The following is an 18,140-nucleotide window of genomic DNA, read 5'->3' on the forward strand; positions in this document are numbered from 1 at the left end:
TCATGACCTAAGCTGAAGTCAGATGCTTAACTGACTGAGCCACCTCTGTGGCCCATGGGAAAAAAAAAATTCACCTAGATACTAATGTTCAAAGTTCCTTTGTTTCAAGCCATGGAACAGTAGTCATTTGATTAAAAAGCCAGTGGTTAATTAGTGCCAAAGACTTTCTTTGGGAGGGCTCATCTCCTTTGTAGACCCCTGTAGGGTCCTCCTATCTCTTTCCTGAAGAGCACCCTTTACCTCACCCTTCTCTAGTAGAATCTGCAAACTTTGCATCCCATCTAATTTTACCCATCTCTTTGTCCATTCCCTTAGGGTCTTGCTCTCTGAAGTTGGCTAATGGCTAAAGTCATCTGTGCCCAGCGCTAGAGTCTGGAAGTTCAACTTGAATTTTGATAGGGACTTGGTGGAAACAGGGAATTGACTCAAAAGAAAGAGAGAACATTCTGGGACTTTTGACCTTTCTCAGATCAAGTACCCATCCAGACCTGGATTCAGAGGCAGCTCAGAGTAACTCAAACTCTCTTTAGGTGCCTCAAGTGAGAAATAGCCAGATGGTGAGCAATTCTCTGAAACCAGATAGAAATTGAGAACAGTGAAATGATTCTTTCTCCTCCCACTACTGGCTGGGAGTTTATTTAAACACACACACACACACACACACACACACACACACGTAAGAGCAGGAGACTAATTGTGAATGAAATAAAGAACATCAAAAGAATCTTCCTAATTAGCTTAAATACTGATTGTTACCATTAGAAAATGAGTCAGCCTAAAAACACATGTAATTGGAGTCTTCCTGTGTTGTGGGAAGCCTAGAGACCGAAGAACTACATTATTAGCAGGAAAGGACAGGCCATGGTGACATCCATCATAAAGAAGAGATGGTTTTTCCAGCACTGACTGTGGCATGTGACATTTGCTTGACTGAATGCAAAGCATTTGATGCCCAGGAGGCTGGTAGTCGTCCCTACACAGCCAGTACATGAGTGGCAAGCACATATTACCACTCCTGCTTGGCAAATGGGAAACCGAGGAACTGGAAATTGTAATAACTAGAATTGAAGTGAATCATCAAAGTTTAGGGCAAAGTTGTGAGAGAGACTTTGGTGCCCTATTTCTCTTGCTGTGCTCTTTTCCCTCCCTTCTCAATGCTTCTTTCTTATTGCACATTTCTCCTATTTAAATTTTTCTTGGAGGTGAGCCTGGGTGGCTTAGTCTGTTAAGCATCCAATTCAGCTCAGGTCATGATCTCATGGTTCTTGAGTTCGAGCCCTGCGTTGAGCCCTGTGCTGACATTTCAGAGCCTGGAGCCTGCTTCAGATTCTGTGTCTCCCTCTCTCTCTCTACCCCTCCCCTGTTCACGCTCTCTCGCTCTCTCTCTAAAATAAACATAATTTTTTTTTAATTTTCCTTGGAGAAACTGTGTGCTTTTTATACCTCTGTGTGAATGTTAATCATCATCCCCCTTGGAGAGGGCACTTGACTATTAACTCTTATCCCTAATAATGATACAAAACTTTTTCAAGGGGCCCTCCTAAACCCTAAATTCATAAATTACAAGCATCCATAATTAGCATGAATCTGGTAGAGGAGGAAGGTAGAAGAAACAAACTCTTTCCTGGTGCCCCTGACATCCTATCGCAGACCTGCCCTGTGTAAGGTGAGATATCTAGGAACAGGTGGAGTAGCAGAGAACAATTGGATTTCTTCTGATGATGCAAGTGTGAATGGCTGACTTGCTAAATTAACGAAAAGAGTATGTATTATGAGAAATTACTTGAGAAGTATGTGATGCCAGACTGGGGATTATTGATTAGTAGAATTGTCTTAGTTCAATCAAAATACAATAAACAAAACCAATTTGTATGTCATTGCTTCTTCAAATATTTCTAATTATATGGCCCTGGGTAGGTATTTTAATCTTAGTAGTGCTGTGAACTTTTGGGCAGTCTTGTGAAGTCTATGGGCCCCTTTATAGAGTAGTACTTTTTTTTTTTTTTGAGAGGGCGAGAGAGAGTGTGCACGTGTACCTGAGCAGAAGGGAGAAGGGCAGAGAGAAAGGGAGAGGGAGAGGATCTTAAGTAGGCTCCATGCCTAGTGTGGAGCTGGTTGCCAAACTCCATCTCATGATCGTGAGATATGACCTGAGCCAAAATCCAGAGATGGATGCTTAACTAACTGAGCCACCCAGGCACCCTGAAAATAGCATTTTTAATACATAAAATCAAACACTTAAAAAACTTCAAAGAAAACAAATACTACTGGAAGACATTAATCAAAATTGTTGAAAATTTGTGATATATGCTTTAGTAATGAATTAAAAACAAGATCTAGTGCACAGACATAATGGTTTCATAACTTCATAGTAGTGATGAATACAAATAATATTTTAAGATACCTACAACAACTATACTGTGATATTAAAATATTTGAGGTTTCTTTGGAGGTGAAGTTACAAATACCTGAATACCTGTGGCTATTAGTGACTACTGGTCCATATTTATAATGGAATGAAATGCTATATTTAATTCAAGGTTGATAAAAGGTTTGCAGTAGACTTCTTGGCTTGACAGTCTATCTACCTCTTTGAGCTGTGGGTGGTGTTGGAGGGAGAACGTGGCCTTTGAATCTCAGCTCTGAGTTCAAGTCTCCATGAAGACTTTACTTCCAGCATGTCTCAGCTATTTTAGTTAACCTTTTGGAATTCAGTTTGCTTTGATTACAATGGGAAAATAGTGAATTCTGCATGAAGTTATTGAACAGACTAAATGATATAATGTATATTTAACATCTAGCACAATGCCTGTCATGAAGAGGGAGCTCAGCAAGTAACAACTCCATCTGGACACCTTTTCCCCCACAGCCGAAGGAAAAGCGAAGTAGGTAAGATATTTGTAAAGATAAGTCTCTCACTAACATCCTAGTCCTGGATAATTCGCTGTCTGAGACAGGGTATATACAGTCTTTTAGTTTCAAGAGAATTTGGGAAGGAAGATACTCTGGAAAATATATTCCATTTTATGCATCTCTAAGCCAAGCCATAAATGTAGCTGTCTAAAATTTCAAGTCTGTAAAATTCAAACAAGTTTTCAGGAGTTAATTGTTAAAAGGTAATTAAAATTCCAGTGAAATAAGATACCATTTTAGGATTGGGAATGCTGGCTTCTCTGTTTTATGATATTAAGGTTTTGGTAGTGTCCTCATCTTGTCCCATGCAGAACCAAGAGAGGGCTGTCCTACCACTGAGTTCTGCAGGATCCATGTGGAAGAGGAGGACAAAACCCTGGTCTGCTCAGGAACCTGAGCTGCTCCCTCAAGCCATAGGTCAGACACAAAGCAGCTAATGGACGCAGTGGCCAATTTCAGGTGCTTTGTGGACATCCCTAAACTGAGTTGATCCACAAGGTATTTCCTGAGTAAAAACTTCTTGAATTTTAGCTTCTTAAGCTGTCAAGAAGTTATTGGATTTTTGGAATTTTTATTGTTACATATTCCAGATATCTTAGAATCTAAAAAAATTTATTTGAATTTTAAACGTAAAAAAATAGAACTTATTGTGTGGTATATAAGGCATAAATATTCAATTTAATGAAACTTATTTAAATTTTTGTTTTCAGATTTGGGAAGCTACAATCAAGGTCATTTGGGAAGTAGGACCCAGTGTATTAGCATTACCTATGGGTGTCCACATAGAGATTTATAGACACAGGAAAGGCTAGATCATGAGAATGCCCCGTAAAGAGGCACCACGTTTCACCAGGGAGAAATGCATCCAAGTTACCTCACAAATGTTAAGAAATATGCCTAATTAATTGTATGGTGCATTTTCCATGGTATTTGCTTTATTAATTTCATGTGCATTTTGATTAAAAATTTTACATTTTATTATCTCTTATGGTTTTCAATAAATACAAACCAGGACTGATTTTTTTTCCCTCTTTTTTTCATTCTTCTCAGAGGTGTGGTGAGCATCGAGTAAGATAGTAATTTTGCAATGCTTATGTCTTGTCCATTTGGGCTGCTGTAACAAAATGCCACACACTGAGTAGCTTATGGATAACAGAAACTTATCTCTCACAGTTCTAGAGGATGGCAGTCCAAAATCACGGTGCCAGCGTGTCGGGTGAGGGTTCGCTTTCAGGTTATAACTTCTTATATCCTCTAGTGGCAGAAGGGGCTCCTGGAGCCTTTGTTATAAGGCACTAATCACCTTCCAAAGGCTCCACCTCCTAATACCATCACGTTTGGGGGTAAGAATTCGACATATGAATTTTGGGAGGACACACTCTGTGATACTGTGATTTATAAGAAATACATAGTTGGCCGTTTAGGTGCCCAAAATATACAGTAGTTCCCCCTTTCTGCAGTTTCGCTTTCTGCAGTTCGTTACCTGAGGTCAACCTCGGTCCAGAAGCAGGTGATCCCCCTTCTGACATTATCAGAAGGTCAACAGGAGCCTAAGGCTACATCACAATGCCTACATCCTTCACCTCACCTCATCATGTAGGCATTTTATCATCTCACATCATCCCAAGAATAAGGGTGAGTACAGTACAATAAGAAATTTTGAGAGAGAGAAACCACATTCATGTAACTTTTTATCACAGTATATTGTTATAATCTATTTTATTGTTGTTGCTAATCTCTTTGTGTGCCTATTGTATAAATTAAACTTTATCATAGATATGTATATATAAGAAAAAACATAGTATATATAGGATTCTGTACTATCTGCAGTTTTAGGCATCCACTAGGGATCTTGGAATGTATCCCCTCGAATAAAAGAGGACTACTGTATCTCTCATATGTATTTAGTCTTTCTCCGCAGTCCCTGGCTCACAGTTCCCCAAACCCTTGGAATTTCCTAAGTGTTGAGAATGACAAAGGTGTCTTATGTCATGTTAATGAGATGACCTCTGGAAAGCACCTAAGGCTGGGGGGTGCTTTCCAGGAGAACCAACCTTGTGATCCGGTTGGGACTCTCAAGCAACTCCCCAACCTCTGGGGAGGGGAGAAGCCCTGGAGGTTGAATTCATCATCAAAGGCCAACGATTTGATCAACCATGCCTATATAATGAAGCCTTCAGGAAAACCACAAGGACAGGGTTTGGAGAGCTTCTGGGTCAGTGAATGCATGGAAGTGCTGGAAGAATGGTGTCTTGGATAGAGCATGGGAGCTCTTTCCCCAAGCCTTGTCCCTTGCAGCTCTTCCGTCTGGTTGTTCTTCAGTTATATCTTCTTATGATAAACAGGAAATCTAGTAAGTAAAATGTTCTTCTGAGTCTGTGAGCTGCTCTAGCAAATTAATCCAACCCAAGGGAGTGAGACTTGGGAACCTGTAATTTACAGCTGGTTGGTCAGAAGTACAGATAACAGCCTCAGCTTGCAACTGGCATCTGAAGTTGAGGGTGGCACTCTTGAAGGACTGAGCTCTTAACTTGTAGAACCTAATGCTGTCTCTGGCTAGATGGTGTCAGAGAACACCGATGGTGTCCGAGAATTGTTTGTTAGTATGAAGGGAATCCCCCTCACACACATTGAAATTGAGTCCAAGAATCCCAAAAGACACTCAGATATAGCAACTTAATAAACAGAATTATCTGATTGCTATTGACATTATGTTATAAATAGGTGTTCTCTCTTAAGAAGATGGCTTATTTAAAAAAAAAAAGATGAATTATTTTATTACATGATTATCCAGCTATGGCATTCAAATTGGTGTTGCTTTGAATGATTCTATAAGATACTCTTTTTGCTTTTTTAAAAATAGATTTCTTATTTTAGAATAATTTTAGTTTTATACAAATATTGGGAAGATAGTACAGGGAGTACCCATACACCCCACACTCAGTTTCCCATCTTGACATCTTACATTAATATAGTGTATCTGTTATAATTAATGAACCTAATATTGATGCATTTTTATTAATTAAAGTTCATAGTTTATTTAAATTTCCTTAGTTTTTATCTTATGTCCTTTTTCTGTACCAGAATCTCATCAAGGATACCACATTGCATTTAGTTGTCATGTTTCCATAGGCAGTTCTTGGCTATGACAGCCTCAGCTTTCTTTGTTTTTGAACACCTTGCTAGTTTTTTGGAATACTGGTAAGGTATTTCATAGAATGCCATCTGTTGGATTTGTGTGATGTTTTTCTTGTGATTAGATTGGAATTGTGGGTTTTGGGAGGAAGGTCACAGAGATAAAACCAATTTTTAAATCATATTATATCAAAGGTCCATACTATCAACATGATTTATCTCTATTGATACTGACCTTGATCATCTGGCTGAGGTAATGTAGGTTAGATTTCTCCACTGTAATTTTTGTGCTACTTGTGCTTTTCATTACTGGTGTATTGCTTTTAGGTCTTCTCTGCCAATGGAGTAAGGAAAGATATGCTTATGTGTGTGTGTGTTTGTGTGTGTGTGTGTTTATATATTATATATTGTGCATATTTGTAACATCTGTAACGATGTCTATGTGTAATCATTATGTATCTATATTAAGCTAAACATGAGTGCATGCTGGTATCTCCAATTCTTTTTTTTCTTTTAATTAATTAATTTAAGAGAGAGAGAGAAAGAGAGAGAGAGAGAGCACGCACGCAAGTGGGGGAGGGGCAGAGAGAGGAGAAAGAGAGAATCCCAGGCAGACTCCATGCTGTTAGCAGCAGAGCCTGACTCAGGGCTTGAACTCACCAATGGTGAGATCGTGACCTGAGCCAAGATCAAGAGTCGGACGCTTAACTGACTGAGCCACCCAGGTGCCTCTGGTATCTCCAGTTCTAACCAGTTATTAATAGATCATTCTAGGCTTTTCCTCTTGCTCTTCCAAAACTTCCCACACCAACATTGGGAAACCTGGTTCCCACTATTCATCCATTTATTTATTGTTCCATTACAGTACACATGTATGGCAGTATCTGAATGATTATCCCTTACTCCATACTCCTATGGGAAATAACTTTGTCACTTACAGTGCTTATAAGCCATTTGTTTTGCCTTTAGTCTTACAGACTTCACTCATTTCTATATTTACTTAAGTCAGCACTTCTTCCCCTTGACTCCCTTTCAGTGAGGTTGTTTCATACATTTGTAATACAGTTAGATTTTCTTGTCATGGTCTGATTCTTTCCTGATACCTCCAAATCTTCTAAATGATTTTTAAAAAATTTTATATACACTAAAGTTTATTCTTTGTTCTATAAAGTTCTATGGGTTTTGACAAACTCATAATGTCACGTATCTACCGTTACAGTGTTAGAATAGTTTTACTGCCTGACCAGATCCCCAGGTGCATCAATATTCAGTCCTTCTCTTCTCCCTCTGAATACCCTGGCAGCCATTAGCTTTTTACTATTTACTCACCAGAATGTCTCATAGTTGAAATCATATAGTATGACTCTCTCTATTTTTTAAAAATTAGTAAATAAAGGTCCCAAAGCCACACTTTTTTAAAACAGGAGAAAAGGATACATATTGATTTAATACAAGTTTTATATGGCACGGGAGCCTTCACAAGGAAATGAAGACCTGAAAAAACAGAGTTGAATATTGCTATGGTGGTTTGATGAAGAATGGACAGTTGTGGAGAAATATGATAGGTTAAAGAGTATGAGGTAAGTGTCATACTCTGGGGGAAACTTAGCAAACCTATTTGGATTCCTTTAGTGTCCTTTTGTCTTCAAAGATAAGGATGCTCCTTTCTTCCAAGTATAGGGAGGCACCTCTCACATGAGGGTTTTAGGACCTGAGTGACCTTCCTGCTTCTGCCATTTTTTTTCAAAATGTCTTCACCTTAAAATATTTAATATGCCAAGGTACCACATTTGGAGTAGCATGTCCTGAACCCCATCAGCTGCCGTAACAAAGTATCACAGCCTTGGTGGTTTAAACAACATAAATGTATTTCCTCACAGTTCTGGAGGCTACAAGTCTGAGATCAAGGTGTCTACAGTGTTGGTTTCTTCTAAAGCCTCTCTGCTTGGCTTGTACGTGGCCGTGTTCCTGGTGTGTCCTCGTATGACTTTTTCTCTGTGCATGTGCATTGTTGATGTCTCTTTATGTGTCTTAATCTATCTACTCTTTTAGTTATGTACACCAATCAATCATACTGGATTAGGGTCCAGCCTAATGACCTCATTTAACTTAATCACCTCTTTAAGGACCCTATCTCCAGCAGGTGCCTGGGTGGTTCAGTTGGTTAAGCATTGGACCCTTGATTTTGGCTCAGGTTATGATCTTGCAGTCGTGGGATTGATCCCCTCCTCAGACTCTGTGCTGACAGAGTAGAGCCTACTTGGGATTCTTTCTCTCTCTCTCTCTCTCTCTCTCTCTCTCCCTCCCCCCCCCCCACTCATGTGCTCATGTGCAAGTTTTCTCACCAACCCCCCATAAATAAAAAAAAAAGATTCCAAGACCCTATCTCCAAATACAGTCCCATTCTGAGGTATGAAAGGGTTAGGGCTTCAACATTTGAATTTTATTTATTTTTTTGGTGGGGAGAGGCACAATTCAGCCTGTAACATATGCCTTACCACCTGGTCAGAATTTCTTCATTAGAGATAATTTCTATTTCTCTTACCTTACTTTGAGCCCTGTCTCACCTTCTGTGGAGATGAAGACTAGAACAGTATTCCCCAAACAGTAACCTTTCATTGGCCTATGTGAGATGATTCAATCTATTTCTCAGCAAACTGTTTTATTCCTTTCACTTAAAAATAATTTTATTTTATTTGACTGTAGTTGAAACACAATTTTATGTTAGCCTCAGGTACAACATAGTTTCAACGGTTAATATTATGCTGTACTCACAAGTATAGCTACCATGTAACTGGAAACCTGTATCTCCCACTCCCTTTCACGCATTTTGACCATCCTCCCACCTCTCCCCTAACTCTGGCAACCATCCAGTTTATTCTTTGTGCCAAACCCACGCTTTTAAAAATATACCTTCAGGGGCGCCTGGGTGGCTCAGTCAGTTAAGCATCTGACTCTTGATTTCAGCTCAGGTCGTGATCTCACAGTTTGTGAGATCCAGCCGTGTTGGGTTCTGTGCTTACAGCACAGAGCCTACTTGGGGTTCTCTGACTCTCTCTCTCTTCCACCCCCCCACCCCTTCCCACGTGTGTGCACACACACATGCTCCCTCCCTCTCAAAATAAATAAAGTAAAAAATATATATACCTTCAACCACAATTTTCTAAAGAGCATCTTGTCATTTAGAGACACTTGGTGTGAAGAAATGTAAAAAAATTAAAGCACATTTTATTATAAATTTTTATGAGTCAAGAGAAATAACTAGAATTATATTGCTGATTATTTTCCTTAAAACTGTTGAGATAGGGGCGCCTGGGTGGCTTGGTTGGTTGGGCGTCCGACTTTGCTCAGGTCATGATCTCACAGTAAGTGAGTTTGAGTCCCGCATCGGGCTCTGTGCTAGATAGCTCAGATCCTGGAGCCTGCTTCGGATTCTGTGTCTTCTTCTCTCTCTGCCCCTACCCCACTTGTGCTCTGTCTGTCTCTCTCTCTCACACAAAAATAAACATTAAAAAAACCCAAAAACAAAACAAAACTGGTGAGATAGATTTTTAAGGTTAAATATGTATTTTCTCTAGTTTAGCTTTTCAAACTCTGTTCTCCCCGTCCCCACAGCCCCAAAGCACTGAGGCTTAAATGGAACTTAAAATTGTGAGTTGTAAAACTGATCCAAGAAAGGATTTCCAGGTTATTTCCAAGTTACCACCAAACACAACAGGAGGTATAATTTCTTGGCAGAGCACAAGCGAGGTGGTCTTGTGCTCTTGGAATGAAGTGGACAGCGACAAGCATCACTGTCCCTGGTGACACCCGTACTGCCAACTACAGCAGGCAGCTTTTTTCTTTTCATCCTCCCTGGTTTCTCAGCAGTGTTTGATCAGATGAGCACTCCTCACCTCTGCAAAGCTTTTCCTCTCTTCCCTTCGAGTCCTTATATTGTCCTGTTGTCCTTCTATCTTCCTGCCGCTCCTTCGCTCCTTCGCAAGAGCGTCTTGAGGCCCTTCAAGTTCCATCCTAGGCCGCGTTCTCTTTTGTGGTTGCCCTCTCTCTCTCTTCCTTTTTTTTTAAGTTTATTAATTTTGAGAGAGAGAGAAAAGGAGCGAGCAGGGAAGGGGCAGAGAAAGGGAAAGAGAATCCCAAGCAGGCTCCGCACCATCAGTGCAGAGCCTAATGTGGGGCTCAAACTCCTGAACGGTGAGATCATGACCTGAGCTGAAATCAAGAGTCCGGACGCTTAAATGACCCAGCCACCCAGGTGCCCCTCTGGTTGTCCTCTCTCGGTGATGTTTTCATTCCCAGTCTTCAAGCTCTACATGCTTGTTACAAGACTCCAGTTTGACCTCTCTCTTAATCTTATGCTCTACATTTCTTAAAGCTTTAGATACTGAATTCTGAAAAGTAGAGAGGCCTTATTGCCAAGGGAAGGGGCAAATTTTAAAATCTGTTTTCTTGCAGTGGCCTTTCAAGTGAGTTCTTAGGCCTCAATTAACTTAGATATTTCCTCTCGGAAATATCTATACAATTGTAAGTTTTTGTCAGGAAGTTATTTCTACTTATCATTGTTTTTCAACTTCCTTTTTGGGCTATGAATTAGCTTATAAGCATGCTGAAAGGAATCATCTGCAGTTATGCTTCTGGCCAAAAATATTTGTTTTGGCCACTTACAGGAACTCTATCAATAACTATCAGAAATAGTGGTTACTTTGTGTCCTGGACAGGTGGCCTTGAACTGTCTATTAGTTCATGGCATTTAGGTAGCTTTCTACTAGCACAGTATCTCCAACCTTGGCTAGACACTGTGATTACACAGAAAGCTTTTTTTTTTAATTTTATTTATTTTTAACAATTTTTTTCAAGTTTTCTTAGTAATCTCTACATCCAATGTGGGGCTCAAACTTACAACCCCAAGATCAAGAGTTGCATGCTCTACTGACTGAGCCAGCCAGGCGACCCCCCCCCCAACCCTTTTTTAAGAAATTTTTAAGACGATTTTAATACAGGAAGCTTTTTATTTTTTTTAATTATTTTTTTTAATGGTTATTTATTTTCGAGAGAGCCAGAGACAGAGCACAAGCTGGGAGGGGCAGAGAAAGAGGGAGACACAGAATCCGAAGCAGGCTCCAGGCTCTGAGCTGTCCGCACAGAGCCTGACATGGAGCTCAAACTAGTGAACTGTGAGATCATGACCTGAGCCAGTCAGACGCTTAACAAACTGAGCGACCCAGGCACCCTTAAAATGAGAAGCTTTTTAAAAGTATTCATGTATGGCTCCCTTTAAAAAGTACTTTTTAAAAGTACTCATGTAACAGATGTTCACCTGACCTTGCATGGTGCCCAAGCAAATATCCTTCGGTGACAGCAGCATGAGGCTACGTCTGAGAACCACTGACATCTGTACGGAAACCAACAATTGTTGCCTCAGTTGAATGTGGCATTCATTTCTGCCTCATAGGTCTCACCTGAGTGGGCATATTGCTTTCGTGTTCAGAGCCCGATTCCTCCTCTGTAACGTAGGGGAAATCATGTCAACACCGCAAAAGCTTGTTCTGAAGAGTATAATTTAACCTGACGTGTCTAGCACTTTAAAGGATCTAATAGGGGTTTCAATCCATGTCTTATTTTTCTTCCCTGGTGACATTTTCTTTTAAAAAACCAATAGTGACATTTTCTTTTGTCCTCTTAAAATGTAGATCTATCTCCATAATAGCACTTTATATCCTGTTCTTGATGATAATAGCCCGGAAAAGGGAGCAGATCAAAAGTCAAAAAATGGGATCTTGGATCAGCTCTGCTCTTCTCACTTCGTTCTCAGTATCTCAGTATCAATTTATCAAAAAAATTGTGAAAAATCAATAGCTCTCAGTATCACCACGACAGTGCTGGTGGTGATGATATGATGAGGATGGTAACTGATATTGTTTCCAGGACACTTAACTACCATTACAGTATGAAAAGGAATTTGTTGTAGTTTAAGTGGGAGGACATGAGTTCAAAAAGCACTTTTCTTTACTGGCTGCAAGAAATTTTATGGATGTTTCCTCTTTTCGGTTGAATCAAGAACTAATGCTTAGAGCCAGGCTGAAATCCTTTTTCTCAGCTATTTGCCACAGCTCATGAAATAGATACTTTTCCAATGAGATTGTTCTGAGTTCATGAAAAAGTCCATGACAGGCTATTGACACCAAATTATTTTGAAAATGCCACATTAGCTTTCATTTTCAGACCAGTTTTACCTGAAAAAAAGAATACTTTTTATGTTTAAATTTTAATTGGCAACATTTCTAGGCTGTCATCAGTGTGGATATAATGCCATCTCACTAAGTAAAAACTGAAATACTAGATGTCAAATTCAAATTAATGGGGAGAAGAAAGATATAGTCAATATTTTACTCATATACTGGTGATTTATTTTGTTGTTATAGATAATGTACTGTTGAGAAGTATTTTAATCCATAAAGGGCCATCTTGAATCCATTTGTAAGGTGTTCAATTCAAAAAGACGTAGTAATTCAACAGTAATATATGCCCCCAAATCAAACATCATTAGAGAAAAATCAATAGCTCATCTTCCGCATAGAGAATGCAGCACACTGCACTTTACTCAGCAAAACAGGATTCTTTTCTGAGAAAAGCTGCAGATTAAACACTTCAGTGACTGGTAGACTTTAAAACAACTAAATAATACCAGGGAAATGAAGGGAAAAGTGTTTCTTTAAAAAGATAGCCAAAGACCCAAAGATGACCTCATTCACTGTTTTCCTGTTGTGATTTAGAAATGACTAATGAGAAAATAGTGTGGGCATCCATATTAACACCAGGTTTCGTTTTGCAGGGAATTAAAAAGAGAAGTAGGTAAGGAGATCTTGGAGCAGATCGCCAAATTCCATGATATCCATAAAATCAGGATGGCTGTACACGATGTACCTAATAGTATCCCGGGCAAGATAAGTAGGCCTTGCTAAACTGGGGAGGCATTTATTACTTGAAGGAAGGATGCAGACAAATTGGGGAGACACCAACAAATTCATTCTGAACATAAAGGAAACATATGAACATATGAATATATAAATAATGCCAAAGTCTTATTTAGGACAAAGTTTCAAGCTCCTTTTCCTATCAGTATTATTCCAGAGATTTGGGGGGAAACAAAAATGGTTTGCATTTTAGGGTATTTGGATAAGCTAAGTCAGTCTTGGTAATGAAATAATTTAAGACAGGTAGTTAGAAGGAAGCTGATAAAGTAAGAAGGGGCGATCATGTATGTGTATACTTTCTGATGACTCCATAAAAGCTTGATGTCAGAAAATTTGTTCACACCAGTGGGTCTCTACGAGAGCCAGGCTTACTTGGGAACCACTCCTCTAAATCATCTCATACAAAGTTCTGAATTGTTGAGTCCATTCAGAGAGAGTTATGTCCTTTGAATTTATTTGTAAACCTTTTTTTCTGCTTTGTATTAAAAATATAACTCACTTTGAGCAAGGTCAATATAATAAAATACGGATTTATACAAAAGCTTAATAATTTGGGGATGTCCTGTCTGGGTTCTGAGAGGAGGATGAGAATGGTCAGGTGAAGTTCAGGATTGTAAGTCCAGGCAAACTGACATGAAATGAGTCTGAAGGAAGGTTCAGAACTGGATGCCAGGCCAACAGGGAGGAAGGACAGATCGCGTACATCTACCTTTGGTCCAAGTCAAGCACAAAATCTGGAGCAGGTGACTCATAGAGATTCAGAGGTCGGGCAGTTAACCCAGGTACAGTTGGAAGGCAGCCAGCAGGGAGCAGAGACCTAGCCTCCAAAAGATGAGGGTAAACGGAGGAATACCTGGACTTTGGAGGAACTAGAATATCAAGCAGAGACATGAAAAAGAAGTCAGTAACTAATATCAGGGACATGGAAAACTATAACCCAGTAGGTTGGGATCTGTGGTGCCGTGGACCATCAGTGAGAAGTGTACCACACTGACTCAGAGGGCGGTGGGTAACCAGGACGCCTTAGAGTACTAGGCCTCAGGCCAGGACGATGCTTGCGTCAGAGCAGTTTAATCACTCGGCAACAGGTGTTTGAATATCACACGGGTAGGGAGTCAGACATACGATTGCAGGGGTGATCTGTCTACCCTAACAAAGAAACTTAAATAATGTGGGATCTGGTTTTGTCAAAAGCAATTCTGTTTAAATTTCTAGATTTGTTAGAGTTAAGTGTCATGTATTCTTTTCTCCTTTAATTTACTTTCTCAAAAAATTTATTCACTGTAGGTTATGACACATGTAACAAGCCATGCACCGGGGATATATGGATGCCTATGACATGATACTTGCTATTAGAAGCAAACAGATGGTGACTTGATACTTAAAATATCCAGTAGTTAGTGCAGGGGAGATGCGCACAGGGTACTGTGGGGTCCAGTTTGGGAAGAGGAAGCTATGTGAGGCTTCTTGCAGTTGGACACCTACAGTCTGAAGTGTAACGGGAGAGTAAAGCTTATTCAGGTAGATAGGCAGGGGTGCAGGGTAGTGGAAAATGGGGAAAAGAGGTCATTCCATCCGGGAGGTCTGCAAAGCCAATGTAGGAGGGGGAAAGATGGTAAGTAGTGAGGCCAGAACTGCCAAGGAGTGGCAGAAAATGAGGTTAGAAAGGTCAGCAGAGGTTGGATCCCAGAAGGCCTTGTGAATGAGGGTAAGGAACGTGAGGGTCATCTTTTAGGTAATGAAGAGCCACTGAAGAATTTTAAGCAGGAGACAAGGTCAGATTTGCCATTGAGATAGCTTACTCTGGTGGCAGTGAGAGACTGACATAAGAAGTTAACACTGGAGGAAGCCTGTTGTAGTGAGAGATACTGAAGGCCTGAGCTAGAGCAGTGGTATTCATTTATAGAAAAAAGAGAATAGATCCACATGTAATGAAGCACCTGTTGGAGACAGGAGTTTGAATTTGAGAGAATTTATCTTTAAAGTTTGCTGATAAGAAGGATATAAAGACATAAAATTGCCAGAAGCCTGGTTTTTAGCAAGGGAGAGGCTAACTACGTTTTGGAGCAAATTTAGTTTTTTCCAGCAAACTATTAGTACAGGACCTCTCCTACTTAGATTTCTCCGGAAAGCGGAGTCTGAGTACTTCTGGGCAGTACTTTACTGGGGAGTGTTGTTGCAGGTTATAGGAGTGAGGGAAAGGACAAGTGGAGCAAAGAAGGAAGGAGAGCCCAAACAAGGAAGTGTTAACCAAGTTGGAAACATGGAGAAACGGGTTGTTCAATCCCAAGGAAGCTTATGAGGAACAGCATGAAATGCACTTTAGGGGAAATGTTTTTCCATTAGCTCCCATCCCTATTGGTCAGAGGTTTGCCCCACAAGGAATAACTCTCCGGCACTTCTGAGTTAGGTTCCCATAGCGTCTCTCGCTTTGTCATCAAAAGAGAAGCCCCAGTGTGAGAGGCAAGAGGCACAAATTCCACAAATGGAACCCTGGGGCTGATTGTGAGAAGAGCCAATCTCATTTCAACTCCTTGGTCCTGAGACTGATATATTGCAGCTGTTGAGGAGATAGCATCATTTTTTCAGCTGTTAGCTCAGTACATACATCACATCATGGAGGTCAGTATCTCAATCCTGCACAGTGTTTGCCTCAAGTTGGTGCCTTAGCAGAGTCTCTGACAAGCCCCCCACTCTTATTGGGTCTGCTACTTCTAGTTCAGTGTGTGGTAAGGGCCAAGGGATTCTATGGTCTTGTGCCCACTGTCACACGTACTTTGCAATAAAACAGGCCCCTTGACCTAAGGCAGGGTTGTATGTGATACCATGTGATAGATCAGGCATTCTGTCACTCTCAGATGGTACTATTGCAAGAGGCACTTAGGACAGGAAAGACAAACTCTTCTGAAAGTAGATGTAAATTCTGGAAAGGACAAAATTCTCCTGCTTCTCATCACATCAGTACTGGCTTGGACTGGCCTATCAGTACTGGCCTATCACATCAGTACTGGGTTGACTGAGGAAAGAGGCCTGCTGATGTTTACTGAACAGGTCATCCTGAGTGCCTAGTTTTGGTTGCAATGGGTGGAGGAGAGTATTGTGAAACAAGGAAATCTGCCTGCCTTGGCCATCTCCCATGGGCCATCCACATACCTCTTTACGAGGGTTTTTTTTTTTTTTTTGGTTCCCCAATCTTTTAGTACAATTACTTCCTGACCTCTAATAACCATCCAAGCCATTCATCTGCTCATAAATCCATGTATATTTGTATCTTGGACCACTTCTCTCTTCATACAAAATAAATAACCAAACAGACTACTTGCAGTAGTGCTTACTGGGACGATTTATCATTTCCCACTAGGACCACTCCTGAGTAGGACTGTGTTACCACAGAAGTCCGTTTTTTGCCAGCACCAACCTTGAACTGGTTTCTCTGTACACCAGGACTGTTTTTCCTCCTCTGCCATTTGGTCAGAAGGGACCACCTCTTCCTTCCCCATGGGACTGTATATGTAAGTTGAGGGATTGGTGTTAGTATGACCAAGGTCTGTGACATGGGAGTCTGGGCCGCCTTTTCATATAATTTGCTGGTGCAAATGGGATCTGACCCAGAATGTATTATTTCTATCATTCTGTCAGTAAATCAGCCAATTACTATGACTTGGTTTTAACAATTAAATGTAACTGATTCCTGTTAATCTGGCGTATTCATCCCCTTGACAGTAGGGAACACAGCTATATGGTGCCATGTTCTACTGTCAATACTATATGTCAGAGGACATCCTTCACTGAGTTTCTTAGTGATATTTCTTAAAGATCTCTGTCATGCCCTACCTATGCATTCTGTATCCTCTGTGCCCTCGTAGGAAACATAGACATGAGTTGGATTCTTACATAATAATTCCACTTTAATATTCCAACCTCCCTGAGTCTTCTGATCCCTATCTTAGTATTACGCTAAGAAAGTTTTGGCATGGTCCACTTCATTTACAATGGACCCATCATGTCTCAGCTTCGAGAAAGCATCTTAGCAGCATATTAGCACTGGTTCCTTTTGTCAATAAATTCTCCCTGTCTGATTTTGTATCCTTAGACCAAATATGCAAATTACTTTATTGGGGAGTATATTTCCAAAGAACAGAATTTCAGGGCAGCAAAGAGAGGAAGAGGGAGAACCTCTACAAAGAAGTATTATCAGGATGGTCACCACTTCATGGGATTATCCTAGAAACCTTGTGAAATGCATCTCAGGACCATCTCTCCTGAGGAAAAGAGGGGGAAACACTTATCCATCAGCTTGCACCCCCTATTTGTCAAAGGTTCACCTCATGGGACAAATTATCTGCCCTTCTGGCTTGTATGAAGTTTAGCATGAAACAGGTTCCTGTAGCGTCTCACTCTGTGCTGTCAACAGAGAAGCCCGAGGGTGGAAGGCAAGGTGTGCTTGGCACAGGACTGACGCAAAGCGCCATCAGGTTAAGTATTGTGTTTGATAATATAGATTGAAAGTACTGTGGAAACTGTATCATTATAGAATTAGAGAAATAGAGAATTATTAATCTGGCTCTGTGTTTCTGTGTCTTCTTTTGGATCAGTGTAGTATTTTCAGGAGACCCTAACATTGGAAACCAGCAGGAGGAACCTACAGGTCTGTTGTTTTCCCCACTCGTGTTAGGGGAATGGCCATGCAAAGGAATTAGCCTGGGTTTGGTGCTGAGCTATCTGGACTAGATTTCTGGGAAATTTAATGCAGGCTACCGAGGTGCCCCAGATGATGAATTTAGGGATGAACCAGAGCCTCAGAGCAAAAAGCATGTTAGCTAAGTTGGTACCAATGAGTGCTAGCTGGAGTACCTACCCATTAGCCTTCTATGGTCTACATAGAGGACTTCAAACTTTTGCTTGCACGTCCATTAAAATAATACTGAAAAATCTATGTATTTCTTCCACATTTATAGCTAAAATATTTTACTCGAAGTTGTTGAAAGTAGTGTAATTTCTGCCCAGTTGCCAATATTAACATCAAAACAAACGATTAAATCACCTTAAACATTTTCCAGTGGAATCCTAACACAATAACAATCAATAGCTATAATGTCTCACTTAAAAATATGTGAA

General features: G+C 40.3%; 1 long non-coding RNA gene across 1 annotated transcript; it reads left to right on the forward strand.

Annotated features, from left to right (window-relative positions):
• Positions 1-3,931, forward strand: LOC122494355. The gene is made up of 3 exons (XR_006300143.1): positions 1-557; positions 2,802-2,889; positions 3,624-3,931. It is a non-coding gene; the product is annotated as an uncharacterized LOC122494355 (long non-coding RNA).
• Positions 3,932-18,140: the final 14,209 nt, after the last annotated feature.

Source organism: Prionailurus bengalensis, chromosome A1, assembly GCF_016509475.1.
Source record: "Prionailurus bengalensis isolate Pbe53 chromosome A1, Fcat_Pben_1.1_paternal_pri, whole genome shotgun sequence".
In the NCBI taxonomy this organism is placed as follows: domain Eukaryota; kingdom Metazoa; phylum Chordata; class Mammalia; order Carnivora; family Felidae; genus Prionailurus; species Prionailurus bengalensis.